Raw genomic sequence first — 22,557 nt, forward strand, 5'->3', positions numbered from 1 at the left:
CATTACAAAATCAGAAACAGTGATACATACAAGGGGACTTCTGGGACCACTGAGCTCATTTTCATGCTGCTGCAGGCAAGCATTTTAGGAATGACTTTTTCCTAAACCAATTCAGTATTATATGTAGTTCAGCTTTTTGTTCCCATTACTGCCATTGGAAAACTGCTCTAGAATTTCACTTATTTCTGGGTGAATTAATTTTTAATCATTTATATCTAGTTGCTTTCATGCCACACTGTTCTTCTCAACCTGATATTGATTTTTTTGATGTATTAGTGGAAAACTTTGTTATTTTCTCACAGCCTTTCAGCCTTCTTTTGACAAAATAACACAGCAAACATGAGGAAAAATTTACTGTATCATTTTGTAAAACAGCACAAGTACTTACCTATCTTAGCTCATTTAACTTATGATCTCATTTACCTTTTTCACATGAACAGCTTGTTGGTGATGTAATCCTTTTGTTAATAAATGTATGTCTGAGTCTTTCTCCTCAGTCATTTCTAGCTGATGAATATCTGGCTTATAACAGAGACACTTTTTATTAGTCCCTAAGATAAGTTGCAGCCTGGACTATTGAATTTAGTCTGTTACTCTGGTCCTTGACACCATTCTGCTATTCATGCTCCCTGGTACTTATCATTAACTCATGTACTTCTTGGGCATTGAACCCTTCTTTGATGCTGCTTCTTTCAGCACCACCCATTGCCATCTCTTTTAAACAATTCATTCCTATTTTATAATCCCTTATCATCTTCTTCTTTACTTTAATCTCCTACATGGTACTTTAAAAAATTGCTTACAGGAATAGAAATATATTTTTTTTAATCCACTGTTTCATCACAGAAAGCTATCAGAACACTATGGCATAGGCAAACCTTAGCAAATCCATGTTGTACTTGATATGATTTTTCCATTTATCTTCAAATACAAACCATGTCCAGGTTTGATCCTGTAGTCAGGTACTACTTAAATATTAAGTGCTAACTTGCTGTTCTCCAGTTATCCAGTACTACTCTCAAAAATTTAAAAAAATTATTAAAAATACTTGCTACCAGATCAGCAACTTCACATTTCTGGAAGCTTTTCACACATTGTTGTATTAAGCTCCTTGATTTCTGCTTTTAAATCAATATTATATTTTCTATTTCCATGCCAATTTCTATACTTTCATTCACATCAAACCATCAGACCTCTGATTCCATATTCAGCAGAACTGTGAATGTTAAAAATTAAGAGGTAACATTCATTTAGTTTTTCAGCCACACCTTGAAGTATCTCTACCTTTTAACCAATACTCACTGCATAAGTAATTCATTTTTTAAATTGTTTTTTCTTAATTATTTTCTCCTGTTTTAACTGCAGTTTTTAATTGGGTTTGATTCCTGACAGTTGTTGTTATGCTTTTTCACACCTTGGCTTCAAAATATTCTTTTCTTTACAAAGCAGTCCTTATTTTATTTTTTGTTTTGTTTTGCTTTGGTTTGGTTTGGTTTATTTTTGCATTTCTTGTAGAATCTCTGCTTATTCTTAAATATCTTCCGTGATTTGGTAAAGCCCAGGTTTAAAAGCTTGGAAGTTAGTCTTCTATACCTGGGATAGGAGCTCTTCATAGATTTTGTACCTTTAATAGAGACAATTCCCAAGCTTACACTACAGTGAAGTCTATATGCTCATCAGTACAGCTGACTTTGTTAACTAGGTAACTTAATTTGTCCTTTTGAAATTGAGAACCCTAGTTATAACCATACCCATGAGTATCTTTCCATTTCATTTAAATGAATCAGACCAGGATTGGCTAATCTAATAATTTTCTGTGAATATCTCTGAAGATCATGAGCTTTCAAAAAGTAAGGCTAAAATAATCTTACTATTGTCTTTGTGTTTATGTGATTGTTTTTTTCTGTAAAATAAAGGGCATTATTAGCACCATTTGTCTTCCTCACTATACTTGGAAAGAGAAGTCATTCATGCTACAGTTCCAAATAGTATTTAATGACTGTATACGTTATTCGAGTTCATCATTAGGTTTAGAAGCACAGAACTTGTGCTACAGCTCTCTCCAGGAATGATGCTGACACAGGCAGGCTTTACTGTCTTCTCAGTGTACGTGGTAACATTCATATTTCATTAGTCTACTTTAAAGTCAATGTAAGAATGTGAATACGTTGATCTACCAATTCTTGCTTTAGTTATAGCGTTCCTGAGCAACACATACCCTTAAATATCTCTGTTTCAGTCATGTTTCCTATTTAACAATGTCTGTCTTGTCCTATATTTGCTGTCAGTTCTTTTTCAGTATTTCAAGTTTCTCCACTGGATTCTGCAAACATTTCTGTATTTCATACTGATCACACCAGTTTCTCAAGTAGATGAGACAAGTTCTTTTGCTAATGTATTGCCTCAGATGAGTATTTTTCCAGCATTATTAATAGTGTTGTTTTTTTCTGCTTGATATCTGTCCCCTACTTTCTGGCATTCCTTTGTAAAAAGCCATAACATTGACCAGCACCATTGCATAAATTAATGGAAAACTCATTGAGATGTAGTTTCTAGTCTGTTTGGAAAATATACAGATAAAGTATATGACAGGGAGGCTATAGAAAGTTGCAGTTTGTAATGTAAAAGAAGCCAACCCAGGGCAAAGCCTGAAGTTGTCCAAATACATGCCAAGGGCCCTGACATGTGCCAAACACAGTCCTTGCTCCTGGTCTACAAGCTGTGGAGGGGACCTGGGGGAGCATCAGCTGCCCAGGGGAGAATGGTGTTCTCCATGCCAGATGACCACCCCGAATAGAGGGACTTCTCCATTGGCAGTCTCACTGGCCTGAAGGTGCTGTTCCTGCTCAGCAGTGCTCGGTGACCTTAGCAGGTCAGAGGATCTGGACATACAAGATACCTGATCTAAATGGCTGCTTGCTGCATACATGCTCTAAAATACAACACAGAGAAGCAATGCTAGAGAAGAAAAATGACATCAAATACTAGAGGCACAATCTGTCGCTGCAGCCAGTCCAATGCCCAGAGTATGGGTAGATGTATTAAGTTTTTCCTCTGCTTCACTCAGTGGTAAAATACAAGTAGCTACTATGGCAACATCACATGGTACATTTGTTATCTCTGAACGAGAATGTGTTGAAGGAAGTAGCAGATCAGTATGCCATGTGTGCTTTCATTTTCTGGAATGTTTTCAAGGGAAAACATCTGTTCAGATATTTTTCCTGGGATTATGGCTTTAGTTAAAAAAAAAGTGAAGAGGAAGGGATGCAATTCTCTTTCTCTCTGCACTTTTTTCTCTTCTCCTATAAAATTGCAATTTTTTCTAAGAAAGCGTATCTCTTATGTCGTATACAATGCTGTTTTCCCTGAGTGGACTCTATTATTTGGTTCTTTAGTAGTTTCTTTAAATGAGTAAAAAAGCTAAATATTCCTTTGAACGCTTATGTAGGGATATTGAGGGTAGGTGGGAATGGAAGGTATGGCTGGGAGTTTAGCCAAAATCTTTCTGTACTAGCTGGAAGCATTATTTTAAGATATGAAAATTTTTATATACCTATTCATAATGTTTCATAGAAAAGATGATCTGTGGTTAAAGTATTGACCTGGTATTCAATAAATATGCATTCCATTCTTGGCATGGCTACTCAGGTGTCATCTGTGACGCTAGGCATGTTCTTTAATATTTGTATGGTTCAGACCTTCCCCATATGATATCCACATTCTTGTTTCTGGATGGTAAACTCCCTGGATTCCTTTCACTTAACTTCAGACATCTGCAGTGTAGACATTTACATCTGAACAAGCTGTCTAGACTTCCTTTATAGTCAACGGAAAAATGTAGAGACTCAGGATGCCATTCATCTGAACGGTTTTAGACATCTAGGTTAGACTAAGATAAATTGCATCCTAAAAATGCCTTTTTCTTTCCACTAATCAAGTCAGAAGCAGAAATTCAGATTGTATATATCAAAATTTGGACAGACAAATGCTACCTTTGTGAAGAATACTATCTGTTTATGTGTATTAGTAAAGCATCTTCACTGATGTGCCCCTTTGTTGCGGCTGTGGTTTCTGTGTGATACTTGAACACAAGCTACAATCAAAAAGTAAACTGTAGGAGGCCCCAGTGTTCTTTCTTTCTTAGAGACCAAGGCAAATTTCAATCAAACAGGCACACAGATGAGAAAACTGGTTGCAAGGCAGAAAAAGAAACGTTGGCCGGAATCCCAAGCATTAGCTTTTTTAAATACTAAAAAATAATCTTTTTATCATTGCAAAATGTTTTTAGAAATTGTTGTTTGAAATAATATCTGTAGCACTGGTCAAGCATTTTAAAAGAAAAAAAAAAAAAACAGTTTACTGGAAGATGCTTGTTATTAGAAACTGAAATGTCTTCTGCTGTGAAAGGTTTTCAGTTCCATGCCAGGATGTCTAGCTGAAATGCAACTGACAGAATCTGATTGACAGGGGAGAAATGTTCAATTACTTTCTCCGTTCATGGGTATGTACTGCTATCTGAGATGTCCTAGTGTCTGAGATGCCCTGATGGGGCAGGCAGCTGATACAATACAGGACCTATGAGAAATCATGTCCACCTGGGAGAGCACCTGGAAACCAGGTGAAACACACTAGACATCTAGAATAGGACTGAGATGCTTAAGTATGCACAACTGAGCTGGGCACACAGAGAAGGGATAGTCACTGTTCCTACATTAAGCATTGCCTTTTAGATGCTTAAGTAAAGTAATTAGTCTCTCTAAAAGCCAGACACATACTGTCAGAATATTATTCAGAAGAGAAAGCTAGGTCAGAGGTTCTGAATTGCCTTATCTAGGTTTTATGTCTTCCAAGTGACTGTAGCAAGTTAAAAGGGCAAGATCTGGAAATCCTGCTCTTTGAAAGACCAAAGTTAGGATATGACTCATTTTGCACTTCCACTAAAGTCAACGGGGAGAGGTGCTTCTAGCATGAAATACAAAGCTTATATAGGCAGAGGAAGATGTCTTACTCTGGAAGTTCATTTATTCTTCTTTCTGTGTCTAAGGTTAAGGTGACATCATTCCATACCTATCTTAGTAAGAACCCTCTCACAAATAAAAACACATCAAGTAAGTAAGGGAATTGAATCTGACGTGAATCTGAGACAACCCTAGGACAAACTGTATCCATTTCTTTCAAGTTTTTAATCAAAAGCTAAAATGTCATCCAGATGCAAAATTCAAAAGTTTCTGAAATCTCAGTAATTATGAGATATATTAAACATTTACTTGCACAGTTTTGGCACAAATATCTGGTAACAAAGGCCAATTTTGTGAAGATTTGTAGCTAATTTTCAGGCTAAAAAGCTTCAAGTTTCACTGGAGATTTGCATCTCAGGTTAATCACATCCATGTCACCACTCCAAGAAGTTTGATGCCTTCAACTGAAGAACTGAAATAGAATTAGGGAAAAAACCCAAAAGCATAACTTAAATTCCAAACCTTTAACTTCAGTCACAATGGTTTAGAGAGTATGTCTTCATGGTAGCTCCATTGACTTGAAAGGTATTGTAATGTAAAGAACCTATGAAGAAGCCAAAGAAGTTATCTATCTTCTAAAATACGTTGGATCAGTTTAATAGTAAGTAGGACAAGAGACAGTGAAATAAACCTGAAATAAATCTGAAATAATAAGTAACAGAAATACAAAGAAAAACAGTTTTAAGGAGAAAAAAATAAACCAGAGGAGCAAGAAAAAGTAGAAAGGCTCTGCCCTTGACTACATTCTTAGAGCATGTAGATATCATGGGATAAGAAGACTCAAGATTTTTCATTACTGTATGAGCTGAAGGAATCTGGAAATACATGCTTACTGTCCCTAAAGGACGGGACATAAAGAGACGTTAACTGTTGCTACTAGGAAGGTCCACTGCCCTCATGGCAGTAGATGCTGCTCTGACTTCTCCCTTTGGGACAGTAGCAGCTAGGTTTGGCTTTTCAGGTTCTGGCACAGGAAAAGCTGGAAATGGGACTGTGGCTGTTTTGCCACTGTCGATAACCCACTTCCTTAAATGACTGCCTGCTTTGCCTCTGCACAGAGCCAGTCCTGGTGGGAGGGTTTAGTTTAATCTCAGTACAGGAAATACTATAAAAGTCCCTTGTTAGTCTTTTGCCTTTGATGTCAATCTCAAAATTCCTACCTTTCCTGAGGACTGTCGCATGCTGCTGCACATTAAAAGCTTAGCTTTCTGTCAGCCTGTGAATGTCTGCAGGATCAGATCTTTTCCTGGTAAATGTTAAAAGAGGAGTTTTCTTCTGAATCATTTTACATTTTTGCAAACTGTGCACTGAAAGAAGCGGGAAAGATTTGCTAATGGTAACCAGGCTTGGGCTGAAAGGTGCTGCATTCTCCTCTGCAAGGGTTTTGGAGTGGGTTGACATACAGAGATTCAATGCAGACTGAAGTTTCATGTCAGACAGAGATATTGTGAATCAGGTGAAAATTGGGATGGAGCCTAGACAGAACTAGCATGAACTGCCTGAAAAAATGGAGAGCTTCTCTCTGTAACTCATCCATATTCAGTTCTATAGACGGACTGTATCGCCTATAATAGACTTCTTTTATGGGATCATGTAAAAATATCCCTGCCAACAGATGGACACTGAGTCAATGAAAGCTAATTACATTTTACAATTCTACAGACGTATAAATTTCTTAGGATGAAGGAAGGATTTTTGGAACCATGTGCAGTGTTTTTACTGAGTCTATATTTTGAATAGCAACCTGACAAATTATCAAGCTTATGTAAAAGCTAATATTATGATTGTTTTCTTCCCTGAGAAATTCACTTTCTTCCTAACTTGGTGTTGGTTCAACACATGTCTGTAATTCCCCTTTATACACTGATGTGCTGCTCTTGAAAATGAAGCAGTATTACATTACAAGTCTTAAAAGTAAGAGTGTCCATTTCTGGGGAGGTAATATTGTGCATATGGCATATTTAGTCTCTATTAATTTAATTAGGATAAGTGTCCAACACTGGAAAAAATGTCAGAATATAAGAAATGCCCTAACGGGTCAGATCAGCAGTCCTTCTAACTGAGTATTCTGCTTCTGTCAGTGGCAATATGAGATGCCGTTTTGGGAGAGCACGTGAACCTCATCATAGTCTGTAGTTCACCTCCCATCAAAATTCATTTATAAGGAATGGAGAAGACACATCTCTGCTTGGTCCTGTCAGCATGGATTTATGGATCTGTTGTCCATGAATTTATCTAATCTACTTTGAACCTGCTAAAACTGTCCTCTTCCACAACCTCCTATGGCCATAAGTTTCAGAAGTTGAATTAGCTATTGCATAAAGAAATACTTTCCAGATAACAGTTCTACAAGCCATCAGGATTTTGCAGAAGTTTATCATATCCCTTCCAGCCTTTTCCTCTTGAAACAAAAATGTTCCAACCTTTTTAATGTTTTCTTGTAAGACAGCTCTTCCATCACCTATTTACTCTTCTCTGTTATTGTTCTAATTCCCCTATGTCTTTCTTGAGATCATAAAACCACATGCAGTACTGAGAAGGTAGGTGCACCAAGGGTTTTATATATATGCAAAATGATGGCATCTGGGTGGTGTCCTTCCAATGATATCTGATGTCTTGCTGGCTATTTTTAACTGCAGCCAAACACACTTGCAAGATCGTCCTGTTTTTTCTTGTCATTGGGATGATATTCAGCTATCCAAAAGATCTTAATTTCATCTTCAGACTTGGAGATGTCGCTGTTCACTCCCATTTTCAGGTCACTGATGAAGAAGTTGAATAAAACAGGTTCTAGAACTGATCTCTGAGGGACCATACTGTTCACTCTTCTCCATCCTGAAAAGTAATCATTAAACCTTATGCCTTGCTTCCTATGTTTTAATTCACTTTCAGTCCTGAAAAGAAATCCAACTTAATGGCAAATGAGTTTTCTAATTAGCTTTAAGTTTCTTTAACAATTTTTTGTCAAAACTGTTTGGAAATTTCAAATACACACTGTCCACTTCATTCCCTTTATAGACTGACACCCTCATAGACACTTTCATTCCCTGGTTGCATGCTCTGAAAAGCTTCCAATCTAAAGAAAAGCATAACTGTATCTGTTTCCTTAAGAAGCTGAAACACAATGCTTCTCTTTAAAAATTTCCTTCTTGCTCATTTGTGACTCAGTTGGGCCCATTTAATTATAGTAAGCTCTTCAAGGCAGAGCCAGGCTTTGTGCTTTCTGTTCCTACAGAACCAAAGACAAAGTTCCAACTCACAGTTGGGTCTCTTGGAAACAGCAGTAGTACAACAATATCTAAATTTCATGTTAAGCTTTTTGTCAGTTGATCTCAAAGCATTCATCATTTCCCTTCCCAGGGAAGGAAAACCAAAGAAGGCAAGGCACTCAAATGGAAGAAGCAGGAGTTGAACCCAGGTCACCCAAATCCTAGCTGTACTATGCTGGACTCCGTCCTAAGCCCAGGGATCCTAAAGGTAAAGGTGCATCAGCATTTTGACCACATCTCCTCTCCTCTCTTTCCATTAGCAGTGAGCTGAATTAAATTCCTGCACCTGAAGAATGAAAATATTCAAATTCTGTCGAAATTCAGGCTTGTATGCATTTCAGATTTTTCTTCAGTTTAAGCTCACCCCATATTTTAAAGACTTTTTTTTACTTAACAAGTTCCCAATCTTTACATTTTCCCCATCCTCAAGCTTCCTGTTTACTTGGCAAGCCTTCCCACCCCCAACACTGAACCAGCTTTTGACTGCTTCACACTTAATCAACATTCCTTTATTAAAAAGCTATTAATTAGCTTCTCAGTGGCCCAATCTACTGACTATTGTGATAATTGTAAGTCTTTTAGAGCTTTTCCCCCCACTTTGTTGACAGACCATTGGACTTAGAAACAGCACCACAAGGAATGTGGGCTCATCTTTGTTTCAACATACTTAAGGTGCTTTTATCTGTAGGTTTGCCTTGAACAAAATCCTGTTCAAATTGTATTAAGCCCCAGATAAACCTCTCTTTCAGATTATGGTTTCCAACTGAACTCCTGTGCACTGAAGAGAGGGCACCGAATTCTTGATTGTTTCAAGAAAACCTCTTTGAGTAATCCCTTGAGCTTGCCTACAGGGCTTGGATTTCCTAATGGATGCTTTGATGACAGGAGATAAGAGCCAAAGGTACCTTTATTCTCTTAGAAATTGCTCCAAACAAACAACCTCGATGATTAAAGCTAATAGAAATACCTGGAAGATTGATAGCTTGCAAAGCACTGCTGAGTGAATGAATAACTTCCCCTTTAGTTCCAAAAGCTAATATTTGTCCACATTTGCTGCCTTTTAAGAAAGTGCAACGTTTTTTGTATGCAGAGTGTTGATCAGGAACAAACAGACACCATTCAGCTATTATTTGAATTTTAAACAAAGCCTCCCTGCTTCAGCTATTGAGGCAGCATTCTGCGTGGGCCCATTTATAATAATTCAAACATGGCACGGGGAGGGTCGCTAGAGTAAAGTACATATAAGTGTGAACATGATACTCTTGTAAAAGTCTTTAATGATGTGAATGGGCAGCGCACTATGGTATTCTATACAGGGGTTTTAAATTGCACAAAGGGCCTGTAAAACTTCTATATCTGTTCCCAAGCAATACACCTATCAGAGACTTGAACAAATGGAAACCAAACTCTGCAGCAAATAAAAGTCTTAAATTTACAATGCTGGATTATAAAACGGTGTCTTTCAACAGCAGCTCTGACTTTTTTCATGTTCTGATGAAATCATTGCTTGCGAATGCCAAGAAATTCAGCTGTAAACTTTTGGCAATAAGTAGACTCTCCTTGGAACTGCTGGTTTTGAAAACATCTGTAAGTAAGGAATCCACTGCAGAACCAATAAAAGGGGCTGAAGAGACCAAAACTTTCACTAACACCTCGTAACACAGGCAGTGCTCTGAGTGCCACCAAGCCCTGCTCCCTGGTATGTGGGTTATGTACATACCAGAGTTCATTTCCAAAATGGGGGTTTTATGATTCCCAGTGTCACAGAGCACGCAGTCAGGGAGTGTATCACATAACAAAGCAATCTAACAATAGAGCTGCAAATAGTTGAACATTTGGTTTTGAAGTGATGCAGCCCAGGGGTGGGGTGTTCCAATATTGAAAATTCCTCAGCTTGCTTTCTCACAACAAAAGCAAAACCTTAAAAGGATCTGCTCTGAGTGAGTGGTTTAAGGAATTTCCCCTTTTATAACCACATTGAGGAAGGACCCGAATTAATCTCATTTTCCTTAAAAGATAATGGAGTATGGAGTTAGGAGTCACAAGAGAAGCCAGGAGGTTACAGGGAGAGGAGGGTATGGGTATGTTTTGACAGTTGAAGAGGAAATTGTGAGCCGCTGTTGACTCAGAGCTTCCTTCCCTTAGCCCAGCTCATCATCTGGCCTTTGGAGTTCAGCTAAAAGGACCTACTGAAATGGAAACGGAAGTGTGAAGTGAGATTTAAAACTACTTTCGATCCTCTGACTGAAGCTTCGGCATTCAACAGCCTTTAACGTGTCTTCTCCAGAATCAGCCTTGGGAAGGAATTCTGATATGGAGAAGGCACAGATTTGATTTAACTCTTCCTCCCCCTTGTTCCACTCGTCCTCCATCCCCCACCACTACTTTGATACAACCTGTGGTCCCCGCAGAGGACAAGGGTTCCCAGAGAAGCCAAGAGGGGAGCTTGGGACCCTGTGCTCTGAGCAGCGCTGCTCTGATTACATCTGAAACATAGTGATCAAATCCTTTCCCTGCCCTCTGCATTGCGGGGAGGGAAAAGGCTGCCTGTCCTCTCTTCTGTCTCCCAGTTGCCTGATCCCTAGCAAACCACAAGTCCCCTGCAATTGGAAATATTGCAGCTTGTTCACTGATGCCTTCCCAGTAGGAGGGCAACCATGGCTCTTTCTGCCCCCTACGTCAGTGCTTGGCAGAGAGGTGAATGAAATCCATTTTTTCATTACCATTCATTACCGTTGTCACCATTTAATAAAACGTGATGAAAACAAATTAAAGCTCTTATTGAAAGGAGTCAAAATAATTTTTTTCATATTATTTTTCATTACTGGATTGATGAGGCCACTGCGTGAGAATTTGATTTTTTTTCCTGAAACAGCCTTGATTTCATGCTGAGGGACACAATTGCACTTTTAAAGACTTCTTTTTCTCATAGAAAATCAAGGTAATGTTTCATTTACAGCTTCCAGGAGTTCAGGTTTAGATAATCCCTCTCTTCTACCAGCATGTAACAAAGACTGTAGACTTGATAGCATCTGAGATTATTATGTGGGACTTGTGGGCTGATGATAGCCTAGATGATCAACAAGATCTTTTTTCCTTTCACAACCCCCTAGAAGACTGGGGCACAGCGCTTCCATCCATCTGCAAAGCTTTTGGGAGCACAGTCCACCAGACCAGGCTGGAGACAGGGAGGCTGGGTGGAGAATAGGGATGTGACCTCCATGCAGGTTTTGGGGAGTTCTAGGTAAGGCAAATCTCAGGCTGACTGCAGAAGTGCCCTCCCTTGTGTTATGCTAAAACATGGCAAATCCTTGCCTTTGGAGGAGGCACAGCATGACAAAGCAAATCTTACTCCTCTGAACTTATGCCCCTCTGAAGGCTTGTGCTGGAGGCGTTTGAAGTAAAATCTGTGGTGGTCTTTCAGTCAGGCACTGGGTCATACCAGGTTAATCCGACCCCAGCAGGGAAAAAATAAAAGTCTATCATGGTATACAGTATTTAATAGCTAAACATTTCAGAAGAAATCCTGACATAGGTAGCATACGCTGTTCAGTGACAGTAGGAGAAGTATTAAAATATTACTTGGCTGACAAGACTTTATTGTGATATTCTTTAACTAGTGCTTTTTGTTTGTTTCCAGTCTCCTGTTTTCTTTTCACTTACGTAGTGAACTAGGAGCAGTCACGCTGATCCACTGTCAGTATTTCTTAATTCTCCTTAATAAGGACAACCTCCCCGCCAAGTCGGATTCTGAAAACCTACATAGTTTGTGAGTATGAAAAAGATTAGATTAGTATTTTACAGCTGTTGAGTTATTAGCAATATGAAATACAAATAAATATGATTTCTCACCCCAAATGCTATGAATTGTGCTGTGAAAATGTTTTTTAAAACGTGCATCTCAAAAAAACCTTAATATTGATTGAAATAAAAAGTTATTTATAAAGGAGCAAGCTGAAAAACAAAAACCCAAAATAGAAGTATTTTTTGTTAGCATACTTCATTATGTAAATAAATAGAGAAATAAGGATATGATTTCATGTCTCATGGAAATTAACAAGTGTTAGTCAGAAAGTAATTATTCAATTCAATTTTATGATACATTTTCAGATTTCAGCATCCTCTTTCTGTTTCACATAATCAAGAAACAAAATTGCTTCTGATCCCTCAGAAACTTGACACAGAAATCATTCCACATACCAACAACCACACTAAAGAAAGTGAGAAAGAAAAAGCTCTATTCTGGAATAATCAATAGCTTCCTAGTTTGGTTACTCTTCTAAAACTGGTGGCTCAAATCCTTCTTCTGCCCCTTTCAAGCCTGAATGTAAATGCTGATTTCCTGCATCAGGGTACTGTGTCTGAAACCATTGCCTTGCTGGTTCTTCTGGGAGTAGAGAAACAGAATCTTTTTTGAAGCATGTTTGTAAAAAATAGTACGTTCTCAATATCAACAAAAGTGGAGCATCTCTCAGTTGGGAAAGTGCTGGAAGGACCCTGTGGAACTTGGGATTTCTAAATGTCAGAACAGAGTTCTTCAGCCTTTTGGAGACCCAGATTCATATTTGTGATGATAGCAGCGGCTTACTCACTCCCTCTGGGCATACACACCCACTCTCCTCCATGGACAGAAAGAAGATGAAAGGTGAAAGTTAATGTTCCTTGATACTTTTGCAGTGGTGCTTGTTCACACATACTTACAAAGAAGTATCCTTGCTTCTCTCTGACTGGTCATGTTCCTAGACCACTGTCGCAAGTATTTTGCATTCACAGCTCATCTCTTTTCTAGTTTTGCACCCGCACCATGTGTAGTGTTGCTGTCATGCTGTCGTCTGTAGGGTGAAGTGGATGGCCAGAGCTCACTCGCTTCCTTGTTCAAGGCCAGAAGTGTGTGCTGCACCCCAGATAATCCTGTACTCCTTGCAGAAACTGATTAAGGAGGCATTGCTGGGAGGGAAAGGTTTTTGATGCTCTGTTGGTTTCCCACGTCTATAAGCCACCAGACAGAAGTAGGTGTGGAAGAAATATATCAATAAATCTGTGCTATCCCATACTGAGAATTTTTGATGAAACTCCAGTCCATCACAAAGAGAAGGCTTGAGAGACGACTAATAAAGGAATAAGTGGGTATCCAGGTTTATTGTCATTATCCCAGCTGATGAGTGGGGCTATACTAAGTCCTCAGCTTTTGACACCATTGATGTCAGCTCTTGGGAGCTGAGGTAGGCCACTGCTGAGGGCGCTTGAAAAATCCCACCCTACGAGTCAAACAAACTATATTAGTCTAGTGACCTGTGTTTGAACCCACTTGTCTTTTAAAAATAAACCCCTGTACAAATCCCAAAAGCAGCATATGGTTAGTTCACATCATGGACTAATAATAGCTTACATCATCTTATTTTTAAAATCAGTCCTTTTTTGAATTATGGGAACGCCAAAAATAGTGTTGGAAAATTCCAGAACCTACCAATCCTATAACTTAAAAGTGGTCAATCTTTTTTTTGAACCTATTCTAAAAAAAAAAAAAAAATCCCAACCTCTAAAACTACAACCTTTGTCTGCCAAGTTTCAGCCTGGAACACATTTTTACAGCACTTATAATCCCCTGAACAAACTAGGTTTATAATGGAAGTGCTGACAGACCTTTAGCTATTCCAGCTATCTTAATAGCTCAGCTGTATTTATTTTTCATTATATTTAAATATAATTGGTTGAGGTTTAATTCTAGTTCAATATGATGAGAACCTTTTCATTTAAATATCAGTTCTGGGAAATGGGTCCTTTCTTGGGTGCCTTTTGGGGTTATTACAAACATAATTTTGGGGTTTGCTTTTTAGATTTTTCTTCCTACCCCATTTGTGTGGTTTTCCTTTTAATTCAAAGTGCAAGAGGAAAAATAAGCATTCTCATGGAGCATATGGTACTCAGTTGTGGTTTGAATCTCAGTGTGAAGAATTCCACTAGAAGTTTCACACATTCTGTTTTGGTCTCAATTAAGAAATACTTGAGCTGGCTCTGCACATCAGTGGAAAAGCAATGTGCTGATGTGCATGGATCCTTGATGCTCTCCTGAACTTCTTTTGATAAGTCTGAGTGGGGGCAAAAGGAAAAGAGGCAAGGTGTGAAACAACTGTGGAAACCCAGAAATGCATGTGTCAGGGATTGCTGGTGGAATAGCTGTGGGATTAGCTTAAATATGAGGTGTCCATACTCTCCAGATTGAAAGATATTTTTTTCTGGGTGAAATATGACCAAGATGGAAGACCTTTGAAACTGAGAATTAAGAAACAAGAAGAACAAACTCAGCAGAATGACTTTAAAATACCAAAGCTAGCCAACTGTTATCCCATAGGGAAAAATATCTTCTGAAGTGAGATGTAGAATTTGAACTTTATGTTCAACTACTGTCGTACATAAAAGGTGATGGCAGTGGAGATGGAGTTATAGTTATTAATCCTATTACTGATATTAAGTAGAAGGTGGAAGTGTAAATTTAAGGGGGAATCAGTATAATATTTTTTATATCATTTAGAGGAACCATTTCAATGACTCAGTCAATATTTTTCATAATATAGGATAAAGAACCACATCCACTCTTTTTCTTTAAGGCTTTAGCCTTTTCTGAAGGACTGTGGTCTTTTTCTAGAAGATGTGATTAAGGTAGGAAGTCTTAAAGAGATGGATAATCCACTGGGGAATTTGTCCCAATTGCTCTCTTGGTGAAAAGATTATTTTCAGTTTTTTGATCTTTTTATGTCTTTGTCTCCACAAGTACAGTCGTCAGTATCTCTTTTCCTTATGATTACATGATTAGTGATTATATGCAATCACCATTTTGTTTGTTAGCTTACTACTCTATAAAGTAAATAGACTAAACTCCTTAAATCTCTTGCCAACAAAGATATTTTTCCAAGCCTTGAATAATTTCTCAGGGCAAGGATTAAGCTTAGCTATATTATTGCATCGGATGTTCATATTGATTTGGTTATCCATGTGATTTGTAAAACCTTTTCAGAAGCACTGCTCCAAAAAACACAATTTCACATTTTGTGGTAATGGCACCATTCTTTGCTCTTTGAACATGAATCTTCCACTTGCCTGTACTGTGTTAGGAAACATGCTTGACTGCACTCACCTTATCAAGCAATCTAGATGATAGTGCAGTATATAGTGGTTTTCATTATCAATTTCTGAATTATCAGCAATGATGAATAGAATATTTTCTTTCAGATAATTGGAAAAACATTGAATTGCAACTGGATTAGGAACAAATCTCTATAGGAATTAACACTTTCATGATTAGCCATTCACAGTTAAAATGAAATATATTTGTCTACAATTTCACTTTTCTTCACATGATCAGGTGTATTTTGGGGTAAGTGGTATGTCATAGGAGGTGAAATGAGAGAGGCCACTGGGAGCTGGGTAAGTTAGGTAGATCAAGGGAGAGAAACCAATAGTATCTGGGAAAAACAAACAAACTGTATTCTTGTATTTACTCAAGCAATTCCAAAGCTTGCTGAACCTTTCTGCCCATGTATAATGAGAGTATTTGGTGACAAACTGATTAATATTCCTTTTAGTGACAGTGACTTTACTCTCAGAGTGGCAGTGCAATTTGAGAGTGAGAAGAAATTAAATGCTAGGGTTCTTCAGCTTGGAACAGAGGTGATAGAGAACATGAGAAAGATGTACAAAATCACAAACAATATGAAAGAGGTGAACACAACCCAACAATTACTAAGCATTTGAGGAATATGAAAACTGGTAGGTGAAGGGGAATTGCAGAATAATTGAACAGAAACAATAAGTCAAAAAGAAATACTATATAAATAGTATGTGAGCAAACTGTGGGATGCATTGTGTCGTGGTTTAACCCCATCTGGCAACTAAGCCCCACACAGTCGCTTGCTCACCCCCCTGCCGGGTGGGATGGGGGAGAGAATCAGAAGGGTAAAAGTGAGAAAACTCGTGGGTTGAGATAAAGACAGTTTAATAGGGAAAGCAAAAACCGCACACGCAAGCAAAGCAAACCAAGGAATTCATTCACTACTTCCCATCGGCAGGCAGGTGTTCAGCCATCTCCAGGAAAGCAGGGCTCCATCACACCTAACGGCTACTTGGGAAGATGTCGTAGTTTAACCTGGCAGGCAGCCAAATACCACGCAGCCGCTTGCTCACTCCCCCTGCGGTGGGGCGGGGAGAGAATCAGAAGGGAGAGAGTGAGAAAAACTCATGGGTTGAGATAAAGATAATTTAATAAAACAGAAAAGAGAAAATAATAATAATAATAATAGAATATACAAAATGAGTGATGCACAATGCAATTGCTCACCACCCACGCTGACCGATAACCAAGTAACGATCGCTACTTCCTGGAACATGCCTACCATTCATATACTGAGCATGTCATCACATGGTATGGAATACCCCGTTGGCCAGCTGGGCTAGCTGTCCTGGCTGTGCTCCCTCCCAGTCTAGCAGAGGATAGTTGTCCCTGACAAGGTACTTAACAACAACTGAAAACATCTGTGCGTTATCAACATTCTTCTCATACTAAATCCAAAACACAGCACTAGGAAGAAATTTAACCCTATCCCAGCCGAAACCAGGACAGAAAACAAATGCCATCACTCCAAACGTCCCCCCCTTCCTTCCTCTTCCCCCAGCTTTACATGCTGAGCATGATGTCATATGGTATGGAATATCCCGTTGGTCAGTTGGGGTCAGCTGTCCCAGCTGTGTCCCCTCCCAACTCCTTGTGCACCCCCAGCCTACTCGCTGGTGGGGTGGGGTGAGGAGCAGAAAAAGGCCTTGACTCTGTGTAAGCATTGTTCAGCAATAACGAAAATATCCCTGTTTTCAGCACAAATCCAAAACATAGCCCCATACTAGCTACTGTAATGAAAATTAACTCTATCCCAGTCAAAACCAGCACAATTGCCATAGAAGGGTGGCTGCAGAGGCCAAATGTTTAAAAATATTAAAAATTTGTTATTAACAGAAATAGTTATTAAAAACAATCCAATTTTCCACTCAGAAGTGTCTGGTAAGAAATTTTAGGGAGAGAGCTTCCTTCTACTCCTCTTTTCTTATATCTGCCAGAGATGTGATGGCTAGGTGGTCTCTTAGTATGACCCATTGTGTTAATTTTGAGGTCTTATGTATGAGAACTTGGTACTTAACCTTTGATGAAATCTCTTGTACTTCCATACATCAATGAAACACATACTATACCTGACAGACATACACAAACAGAGCCAGCTGTTCCCTGGCAGTCACTAAGGTTCTGTGTTATCTAATGGAGTTCGGTAGCGGTTGACTCATGCACAAAAACTATTGCAAATCAGGATATACAAAAGAGTCTGTAACCAGAGAAATTAAGCCTGGGCATCTAATATATACTGTACAGCTGACTAGAATGCAAAATAAAGTTAAACTACAGAGCTTCCAAAGTAAATTATGTGTTTGGTACAGGAGAAAAAAAACAACCTCAAAGCTAGTTGATAATACATAAGATACAATTTTTTACAGAGCTTGCTATCACTTTGTTGGCAGGAAGCAGAAAACAGACATTAAACCATGGGCAAAAGAGGAAAGAAAATAAAGGGATGTGGAAAAGAAAATAACGAATGGAAGAATTGGTGTTAAAGCAGAATGAGTCTGTATTGCATCCCCTACGCTTATATCAGCCAGTTGGTAGCCCTACAAAGAGTGAATTTAAGCAATTAGCAGAGTCCCCTTTCCTTGGCTGGATTTACTATGTTTGTGTTCTGCTCATTAACACACCCAAGGTTTAGCCTGGGACCTTTGTGATCTGCAGTCAGCAGTTCTGCCTGCAAAGCCAAAAATTAGCCTATGCCTTGCCAAGCCAGGAGGAGCTTTGTTACGCCGACCTCAGCTGGTGGTTGCTTTTTTCATTCCTGCTGATGCTCGCCCCACATCAGCTCTGGGAGAACAGCAGAAGAATCAGGAGAGTTGCATGTGGCAGGGCTTATCTAGCAACCAGATTTCTGGGCTGGGTGGTGATGGGAGCTGTGCCTGACTCACCACCCATCTATCTACGGGGTACTGAGGTTGCCAGAGAAAGCCAGAACCTAGGGCAGGATACAACACATTTACAGAAATTTTAAGTCTTGATGTCATTCACAAAGACCATTCAGCTTAACTGGGTTTTTCGATTATGGGGTGGGTTTTTTTGTGTGTGTGTGAGTGTTCTTTTTTTTTCCTTTTCTTCATGGTTATTAAGATAAACATTTAGTCCAAGATTGTTTTATTGCTAGGAATATCAAAAGAAAATTTAAGCTTGTTTCTGGAGCCAAGAAAGATTTTTCAATGTGCTTCCCACTTCCTATCTGGAATAGAGTCAGTCACAGTATTACCACTACTTGATATCATATTAGTAGACCTGTTTGAAGCTTATAATTTCTTACATTGTGATAGTTGGTAATATTCTGATTAAAAAAAAACCAACATAATTTTTTTTCTTTCTCAAAATATGCATCCCTGTGGCACCAGTAAAGTACTGTCTGAATAGATGTCAGGGGTTTTATTTTCCATTTTAAAAGTTTCCCATTGTTAGAGAGTCACGCTAATATCCATGATGCCAAATACTTCACTCAACAGAACTACTTGTCCAGAGCTTATGACTGCAGGGCAAGCGCAGCATCTGGATTCTCCCAGGGATCCCAGGTCTGCCAGAATCATAAGCAACTGACTTTCCTCATCCCAAGGAATTCTTTCCCTCCAGAACGTTGTGTATATATATATATATATTTTGAGACATCCAGGAGAAGACCTGGGATGGTTGCCGTAGAACTGTGAAATACATATATCTCCATTGCATTTTGAGTGACCCTGTCCACGACCAAATTTCCACTCCAGCCAGCCACCCATGCCAGAGTTTTTCAAGCTGGGGCTGGCAGAACTGCAGGCTCCTGCCACCTTTAGTGTGGAAATCAAGTACCTCAGGCAGGCAAATGCAGAGTGTTGTCATTATTCAGTGTCACTGATGCCGGAGCAAATGATGACACAGTTACTAATTCAAACCATTTGATTGTAGTTTATTTTCCAATCTAACGCAATCCTGATGCAATTTCATAGCTTTCTGGGAAGTAGCCAAGCAATGCTGGATTATGCCTCTTACAGCAATGTAGCACTAAAAAGTATCAAAAACATTTTAGTATTTTCATGTTTTCAGGCATCAGATGCTGCAGAGAAAAAAATACATCAATTTCTTTGTAGCCCTTTCAATTGAAAAAAAAGCTAATAGACTACTGACAGTACACAAAGCTACTATGTTTTTCATACTAAAATGTATCATTTTAGCTGTGGCTGAATCTTGAAATACATTAGTTAATTTACTGATTATATGTGGATCTATTTACATAATATTATAGTATGCTTTCATTTTTCTTGCAGTCATAGAATCATAGAATGGTTTGAGTTGGAAGGGACCTTAAAGATCACCTAGTTCCAACTCTCCTGCCATGGGCAGGGACACCTTCCACTGGATCAGGTTGCTCAAAGCCCCATCAAACTTGGCCTTAAACACTTCCAGGGATGGGGCATCCACAACTTCTCTGGGCAACCTGTTCCAGGGCCTCACCACCCTCGTAGTGAAGAATTTCTTCCTTATGTCTAATCTAAATCTATCCTCTTTCAGTTTAAAGCCATTACCCCTTGTCCTATCACTACATGCCCTCTCCAGCTTTCTTGTAGGTCCCCATGTTGTTTCATATTTTTAACCAGGAGAACTTTCAAAGATTTTTGGGTTTTTTTCTTAGATCCCATGTAAGATTCTTTTAAAATAATTTGCTCTACTTCCATGCTGATGCTACTGACAACCTGTTATAAGTAAATAAGAAATTCCTTCTGTAAAAAGTACATTAATTCTTACTGTCAGTTACTGTTATATTTTTGAATCTATACCAAATCATTTTCCTGTTCAAATGGGAAAACTAAGTCTTTTAGTGAAGATTTTGACTTGTTTTCAAATTGTTGCTATTAACAACTTGAACAAGTAAATATACTAAGTTATGTTTAGATCACCTGTTATGTCATCTGCTAAGTCAATAGATTATCCAGACGTATCCAGGGATATCCAGCTATATCCCATCCTTAGCCTGCAATAAATACATAAGATAAAATAATCTGTAGCTACCAAAAAGTTGTATATCCTATCTGCAGTTCGTAAGCACAGCTTTATGGAAATACATTTCAGCCTATCTTTTTCCATTTTAGCGGCACTAGGACTCATTCCATACCAAATTTGTAGAAAAATTAAGAATACATTGGTTTTTCAAGTGCTGTACCTTTATGCTAGTATACACAATGTTGGCTTGGGGAACTGAAGCAGAATTCAGCAAACATAGCTCAAATGCAAACATTTACAAGTCCCCATAGAGGACTGAGCATTCACAATAGATCTTCAGTTCATAGTTTTTTTGCCTCACTCTGGCCATATTCTTCAGCCTTCAACAAGTATTTTTAATGTAGGATTTGAGGGAATTTCCATCACCATTTTATCAAGGAATTTTCTACTTTAATAATTCTCTTTTATCAAGGAATTTAATACTTCTCTCTGTCTTTGTCCCAAGCTCACAAGAAGTCCATTTCTCGTTCCAGTTTCAGCACATGCTTTGAACTCATTACAACTCACCAGCAGACTCTAAAAGCTTCAGTCCTCTAACTATGGAATTCTGGATTTGGATGAACATTTTCAAAGATCTCCATTAATGTCCCACCTTGAAAATGCGGATCCTTACAAAAGGAAGTGGTTCAATTCCGCTTTCCTGGAGTCTTACATGCAGAACACACTCAGCTTTTGGTATGCCCTTTTAGAAAACTCTGCTGAATGAAATTAATTGCACTATCGCCTTAATTAAACTTTCTATATTGTTCTTTCTTATATGTTGTTTACCTGTTTCATAGATTCCAAAACAGAAGCTGAAGACAATTTCACCTTTTAAGTTTTGAAGTCTCAAATAGAAAACTGCATCCAGGCTGTTTATTTCAGGTACATAATTCCATCACTTCTAGGATACATGCAAAGAAAATTTTGTTGCTGTGGTGGTGGTGGTTTTGTTTGTTGCATGGTTGTTGGTGGTTTTTGGTTTTTTTTTTTTTTTTAACTTTGTATTTCATTAAAAGATCTGCTTTTATTCCACATTCATTCCTTTAGTTAAGGAGTTAATCAGCAGGCTTAATGCTTAGATTTGATGGAATGATGCAACCATCTTTTTTTCATGAGAAAAATTAATGAAATATATGTTGTCCATTACAAAAACAAACAAACAAACAAACAAACAAAAAAGATGTGTGGTCATTTTTTCTTCTGATAGTCTTCAGTTACATAGAAAGCTGTTGCAGAGAGGAAGGGAATAAACTCTTTTCTATGTCCAAGTAGCTATAGTGAGAATAATGAACTTAGATTGCCAGCAAGGGAGTTAAACTGGATACAAGGAAAAATATTTTCTAATGGTAAGGTTAATTAAACATTAGATGGTCTAGGGAGCCCACAAAACATAAATTATTGGAAGTTTAGAGAACATATTGGGCAAAGTGTGGTATGGCTACCGTTCTTTCTGATTTCAGCAGAGAGAGATCTGGTAGATGACCCTTTAAAATTCCTTTCAACTCCATTTTCTATCATCCTATCTTTTTCTTATATATTGTTCACTTTTTACATATCACTTTCCAAGCTTTTGTATTGAGAGTGCTTTGAATTTATTCACAGCTTGCCCAACATGAAATGTCTTTTTCGTTTACCTTTAATAGATGAACTAATTGTAAGCTGAATAACTTATTTATACTATAAATGTATAATACTTTCATATAACACTTAACTTTCTGTATGATTTTGCAGCCTATAACTCAACATCAGATATTTTGAGAGGGTGAAATGAATTAGTTCACCTTTATTTTCCTTTCTGCAAGATAAATAGCACAGAAATGCTTTCATCCTTTTGAGAAATTTTCAAGGTGTGAATTTTCTTTTTAAGTCTGAAGTGAAGGTGAGGAAACAAATTCAATATCATGTGGCAGCATTCAGGAAACAGTTCTGCCACTTACCAGCCTTGAGAGGCTTTAGACAATCTTTTTTTTCTTCTTCTTTTATCTTTTAGACTGCAAGTTTGCTGGGGCAATAACAGTCTTACTTTGTTTACATTATACCTAACACAAAGCACCCCCATTCTGGGATTCTGTTGCCCATTTTTCCAATGCACTTTTGCACTAGGGAAATAAATGCCTAATGACATAGTATCAAG

Source organism: Calonectris borealis, chromosome 3 (assembly GCF_964195595.1).
Source record: "Calonectris borealis chromosome 3, bCalBor7.hap1.2, whole genome shotgun sequence".
In the NCBI taxonomy this organism is placed as follows: domain Eukaryota; kingdom Metazoa; phylum Chordata; class Aves; order Procellariiformes; family Procellariidae; genus Calonectris; species Calonectris borealis.